Source organism: Dipteris shenzhenensis, chromosome 2 (genome assembly GCF_047967505.1).
Source record: "Dipteris shenzhenensis isolate YYH24624 ecotype China chromosome 2, Dip_SZ_1.0, whole genome shotgun sequence".
NCBI classification, from domain to species: Eukaryota; Viridiplantae; Streptophyta; class Polypodiopsida; order Gleicheniales; family Dipteridaceae; genus Dipteris; species Dipteris shenzhenensis.
The window spans coordinates 32,854,749-32,861,788 of NC_141597.1; positions in this window are offsets into that span (position 1 = coordinate 32,854,749).

Here is a 7,040-nt window from a genome sequence, read left to right on the forward strand (position 1 = left end):
TCATACACACAGCCCAATAAGGAGAAGGACTACATATAGTTTGATCAACCACTTTCTTAGTCAAGAGATGAATTTCCCTTGAAGAGCAAGGATGCCATGCCTCCATTTTTTTTTTGGGCAAAAAAATATGTATTTTTTATATTACTGGAAAAAAATTTACACATCACTTCCAGATCTCCACTCAGGGAGTCTAATAACTATCTTAAAAACTCTTCTGATGAGCTACAGAAGAGTGTTGAGATACATCAGGTGGATTCACATAAAACCTTGAACTGGATAAGCAACGGTAAGACATAATATTGAACATTAGATAGGTTCCTCTTTAACATCTGTAGTAGCAAGAACAATGTGATCCTCCAAAAAGCAGCAAGAGTACCAGCAGGAGTTTTTGTGCCATTCAGTGTTCCATTTGTTGTTTCAATTACATTTTGAGAAGTAGTAAATGGGGGGGGAATGGAAATTCTTGGACCACCTCTAGCAAAAGCTTCAATTTCATCCTAAAGTTGATCAAGAAAGTTGTTGAAGATCATGACAACTCTTTCATGTTCCTGGATTAGGATGTCCATTCTCCAATAAAAATTTTGCGAGCAAAATAATTCTCAAGCAAAGTTTATCAATTTTAGTATCCTTGACTTTGCACAAGCTATTCCAAATGCACATTTAACAAGATCAATGAAAAACATTGGCCTTTTTAACTAAACGCTTATAAAATAATAAATGAAAATGTAAAGGAGTATGACTTATTGCAAATAATGACAACTTAAAGACTAGGGTTCTGAGCCACATAAGGTAGAAAGGAGAGGAAAATTCTTCCACATGGGACCTCTTATAATTTGATTGGCATTTCTTAGTAGCAGCACAGTCTTTGTCAGGGTTCAATATTGCCTTTATGATCCAATGAAACCTTTTTGAGTGCATGATTAACATTCAAACCCCTAGCCCTCCACCTTACCTTTAAGATCTTGTTCTCACCACCCCATAAAAATATATAGAAAAGTCTAATAAACTTGTATAGAATAGCTTGGGAAGGGAAAAGCAGGAAAGGTAAAAGATACCTATGGGGTAAATCCAATGATTGAGGACTATTTTTATCCTTGTAAGATCGGTGTGAAATCCTCTTCACTTATCCAACTTTTTCCTGAATCTTACTAGGAAACACTCCCACCTCTATTTCATTGTGAGGATACCTAGTAGTTTAAAAATTGTGCCTTTGTTGATCTTATGACATCCCTTAATGTTGATGGTTGATTTGACCCTTTCAAAGTGGAATAGCCAGTCTTAGAATGGTTAATAATAACTGATCCAAAGGTTTTGCAAAATATGTCTGGGTTGTCCATGACTCTTGAAAATCCTGAGTAGTGTTCTTGGGTGTGAGGTTGGTATCATTTGCAAACTATTAATTAAGAAGCTGATGGCCAAATGGGAGCTCCATACCATTATTTGTATCGTCTTGTACTTGTCTATGCAGCAATCAACTAAGAGCATCAGCTACAATAGCATAAAGCAATGGGGCTAGAGGACACCCTGGCCTAATCGGTCTTTTTAGTTGGAAGGGTTGAGTCATTTCTCCATTCACACAGACCTTGGCTGAGGCATTAGTGACTACAAGACTAACCTGAGAGACAAAAGGTGGTCCTAGCTCGGTCCTAGTCCCATGTCTCATAAAGATTGAATGAGAAAGTTCCATTACAGCCTATCATGGGCTTTGTCAAAATCCACCTTAAGGAAGCAAATATCCAGTATAGTGTCCTTTGCTGCATACTCACATCCTTCCCAAATATTGATTAAAGCTTCAAAATATCCTTGATGAAGCATTTTTGCTCCTTTAAAATCCAAATATCCATTCTCTTTTGTATTCTAATTGCTAAAGCCTTGGCAAAAATTTTGTAGCTACTATTGAGAATGGTAAGGGGTCTCTAGTTCCTAATTTCCAGCTTGTTCCCTCTTTAGGAATCTATTTGATGATGCCTCCATTGATGTGGTGGGAGAGGTGCTGATTGGTTACACTTTCATTCCAAAGTAGAAGGAAACAGGGACCAACCAGATCCCAAAAGGCCTTGTAGAATTCAATGGGGAGGCAATCTTCCCTAGGGGTCGTCTTGCTATCTGCCATTACATCTACAGCTCCTTTGAGGTCCTCTAGAGTCAAGGGATTTTCTTAAAAAAGCTTGTCAAAAATTTGGACAATTTTTGTCTAGCCTCCTAGCATAACCTTCTTGCTCTCTTAACTAACTCATCAGGAATGATGGAAGTGGATACTAGATCTATGTAATTTTTATGAAATATCTGTAGGTTGTATTTAATGCTACAGGCCAATTGCCATCCTTTTTCTTGAGAATGGGAATTTCTTAGCTTGGTGTCCTTTATTGGTCTATCAATCTTTCTAGCCCACCAATCCTTGAGATAAAACTTGGTCTCACTAACTTTTATCTACTCTTGAATTCTCATTTTGCTTTTAACACCTGCTCTTGATCATCTTGGTTGCCTTGCCTTGCCAATTGTTCAAGATGTCTTGAGTTTTGTATGCCATCCATTCTCTGAGATCTTATCTTAGCCTTATATTCTATTGCTTCTTTGAGAACCCTCTAGGTATTCTCCACATCCTTTTCCCATGATTTTGAAGTAGAGTATTGCTCCAACAAATTGTTCCTCAAGGTGTTGGAGATCTGAGCCTGCACACTCTTAATTTTAAATAGGCTACAATCTGCCTTAAACCAAGAGGCGGCTCTCCTCCCACTGCCAAAGTCACAGAGGATAGTAAAATAGGCTTGTGGTGAGATAAGCAAAGAGACAAGAGTGTCTGACCTATCATTCTACTTGTTTGGCTAATAAGGTCCTGGGAGATGTAAATTCTATCAAGTTTGGCTTCCCTTCTGCTGTCCCCTACTTTATTGTTGTACCAAGTGAACTCCCCTAAAGGGGAAGAATCTACAAGGTGCAAATTGTCTTTTATTTCATTCCAGGCATGCATCTCTAATCCCCTGACAACAAAACCCTTCCCTAACCATATGTCCTACAAGTTCTCAATCATATTGAAATCCCTTAGTACCACATAGTTTCCTCCCATCATTGCAAGCGGCTCCCATGTAAGCACTCTAGACTATGACCTTGTTGGGGCACATATAGAAATTATAATAAAGTAGAAAGCTTTGATTTCACATTGGAGTGAAAGCCAGCTGTTGTGAGGGTCAAGAAGAATGTTATGCGTAAAAGACAACTGTTGTGATTTCCCATTAGAGTGAAAGCTAGTTGTTGTGAGGGTTAAGAAGAATGTTTTTGACACCCTCTTTGTAAAAGGAAAGAATTCCTATAGCTACACCTCCTTTTCCTTCTTGATGGTTTGTATAAAACCAACTTCTTCTTTTGTCTAGCTATTTGAGTCTATGCTCTAAAGTGATTTCATTAAGTTTAGCTTCCTACAGAGCTAAAAAAGTAGGAGAAAGGGAATTAGCTCTCAGCAAATGGGCAAGCTCATCACCTCTTCTAGGATCAATAAGACCCCTAACATGTAAAGTCATAAATGAGATAGCTTAACTTACCATTCTCCTTTCGACCCTTTCTAGCCCTAGGGTTAGGACTATTAACTTGAGGGATAACTTTCTTAACTTGAGAATGCCTACTTTTGTTTTGTACAATAGCAAAGACTTCACCTACTAGGGGAAATTCCTTTTCTCTAGTAGCTATAGCAGGGCTATCATCTTTAGATTCTTCCTCCTCTTAGAGTTCTGTGACCATATCATCCCCTCTATTAACATCATCTTCAAATTCTTTAGACCAACCTTCTTTTGGAACCATATCCTCCACCCTGTTTGCATTTTCCTTTATCCACTCTTTAATCTCTTTGTCTACTAGCACATCAAAGCTAATTTTGCAGACAAAAGAGATCTCTTTCTCCTTACCTTTGTTTAAAGCAACATGAGGGGTGACAGCCTAAGAGTTTGTCTTCCTAGGAGAGCTAGGAGGAACAAGGACCTGCTTTCTTTGGGGACCCATTTCTCCTTAGGAGGGGCTGGAGGGTGAGAAGGGGTAGCTAAGGCCTTAGGTTCAGCCTTAATCTAAGGGCAATTCTTGACACTGTGACTTTGTAGTCCACCCAAGAAGCAAGAGTTGGGTATAATCAGCTACACTACCTCCTCCATACAAAAAATAAGTGAGTCCATCAGAAGAGGGCCATCTTTCTAGACCATTTTAGATAATCAAGTCATGCATCCTATCCATATAGATGAAAGAGTGTCCGTATGGGCTAATCAAGTTGTCTACCTACAAAGACTCAAGAAATATCTGCCTTATTTAGAATAATGTCAAGTAATGTGATTGCATCATGTTGAAGTCAACGATCAATATTTGATGGTTGCAGTTTGAGTATTGAAGTCTCCAAGAAGGAGAAGTTCCGTAATGCTTGAGAAGTCCATGATATGTATCTAAGAACAAGGATGCGTAGGATGACGCCTCACCCTCCTCTCAAAGCTCCCTTGCAAAATGTGAGGCCACTGGATAGTGAGAAGTAGTAAATTGCAATGAAATTGTCTTACTGAAATGTGCTCCTAATTTAGACCCATAAGAATTTGGCATGCAGTTCATGCTACTTCATAAATGCCATGCCAGTGAGAGTTGTGCCTCTGATTTAAATACATACAAATTTGGCAAGCAAGTCATGCCACTAATTAGATACCATTCCTGTGAAATATGATCAATATAGAACTTCTATTTTTCATGATCCTCTTATCGCACCTATGTCTCTAGTCTCATCAATGATAGGATGAATCTCATGCATGCTCACAAATTAGTGGTAGTGGACACTTTGGACTTTGGTGGATCTCTACATAGAAGAAAATATCTCATCATGTGTACAACTCAAAGAAGTTCCTTAGCTCTGACCACAAGACACCATTATAGTTCCAAATGGTGCAAGTCAAAGTCTCAATCCTTTGAGTCTCATAGACCCCCCTACTTAGATACGTGTGCCAATAATAGGCATTTGCCTAGGACCAATAAAGTTCTTGTGAGTCAAGTGAGAGAGAGGATTTATAAAGGAAAGAAGAGAAATAGAGAGGACCATGGATCTTCTCAAGTCTAGCTCGCAAACCCCTGAGACCCCTAAGCTTGAAAGTTAAAGAAGCTTTTAAACCCTCATCACATCTTGTCATTCAATTACAAATCTCGATCAAAGGCTCTTAAAATAACATCTTTAATGTGGCAACTCACTCTTGGCTATAATAGCTCTGTCTCAACAGTGCATCCACCATCCACAAGTAGCCCCTGCCCTAGCTCAATAGTCTCAAAAAGTGTAAAATAGAATCTAAACATGGCACCCAAGGCTAGCTAGAGAGCACATAACTTCCTAACTCTTTTTCTCTCTCATGGCTTCCAACACTCAATCTATTACATGCCCTCAAGCCATCTTCACACAATAGGCGAGGCACCTTCGACCATATATTGCGCATGGCCTATACCATCATCTTTGATATGCCTCTCAAAGTAAAAGCATGCTAATAAAGGGTCCAAGCAACATCAAGCCTATTGAGTCCTAGACTACAATCTCAGAAGGAGCACAAAAATAGCAACTACCATGCCACGATGATGCATTTTAGTGATCCTAATGAGCTAAAATTTGCAAAAACCACCCTAAAAGGAGATGCACCAAAAACCAAAATCTAGCAAGAAGAAACTCTCCAAAATATTGATGCATGGTTGTATCCTTATGCCACATCATCACACCCAAAAAATGGACAAGTGGTAAATAGGGTGAGCCCCCTTATATCTAACAAAATGGGTAGCTTCCAAGAGTGAGCACCATCATGAGTGCAATTGCTTCAACAAAGAACCAAAAAGATCATGGGAAGGTGAAGGACATTGATATTTCCTATCCTTTCATTCGACATCAACCAAAGAGGGAAAATTTTGACCTATGACTATTTCTTTGAAGATCGGTAGACCTATTTACCAAGGCATTACCAAGAGTGAAATTCAAAATATTGGACTCCTATGTATTATATACATGAAATATTTCAAGTGAAGTGGAAGTGTCACTTTTAAGGTTTCATGTATGGTATTTAGGGTGCATAGGTTAGTGCATGTGACTGGAGCATTATACATGTGATAATGCTAGATATACATTCATAGGTTACATGTTGTGTGTCTTTCAGCATCCTCTCCCTTCTTTCATAGTTCTAACTATTATCAAATAAAAAGCAAGCAATGTTAAGGATAGTGTAAATTGCACTATCTAGATAGGATTCATAGGTCAAACCCTAACCCTAACCCTAACCCTAACCCTAGCCCTAACCCTAACCCTAGCCCTAACCCTAACCCTAAGGGGTTCACATGTACATATTCATGTTTATGTTCAATACAACATAGTGTACATGTAGCTATATTGTGTGCACTCCTCTATCTCTCTCTCTCTCTCTCTCTCTCTCTCTCTCACACACACACACACACACACACACACACACACACACATCCCTCCGCTGTCATGGTATTAGAGCACCAGGTGCTCCCAAGCCCTTGCATCTTGTCAAGGCACCAAGCCCTCCTTCCATGAGGGATCCTCCTTCTCCAAAAGCGAGATTGTGAGGTTCATTCTGTGTGAGAGAGTTTTGCAAGAGAGAGTGTAAGCACTTGCTTCAGCCAAGGCACAAGCCCTCTCCATGAGGCATCTTCATCTATCATCTAGCTCATCTTGTAGAGCCCCTTCTCATATTCTATTCGGATCAAAAAGCTGAGGAATCCGATTCCAAGAGCTTGAGATATGGTCTATTGAGTGATTATGTTCCTTGTGAGGAAGTTTGAGAGATAGTCTGAAAGGTTTCCTGCTACAATGGAGAGGTTCAAGTTTTCAGAGTTGTGAGAGAGTGCCTTTGTACAAGGGTAATCCTCTTGCACAGAGCACCAGATTGCCTCCAACGTGGAGTTATCCACTTCACACAGTTGATGCTACACTAGTCATGGTGTCGGAGGAGATATGTGAGTGGAAAGAGAACCTTCTTCCATTTATTGCCACAGGGTCTGTACCAGTGTATGATGCCGACTTGAGCCTC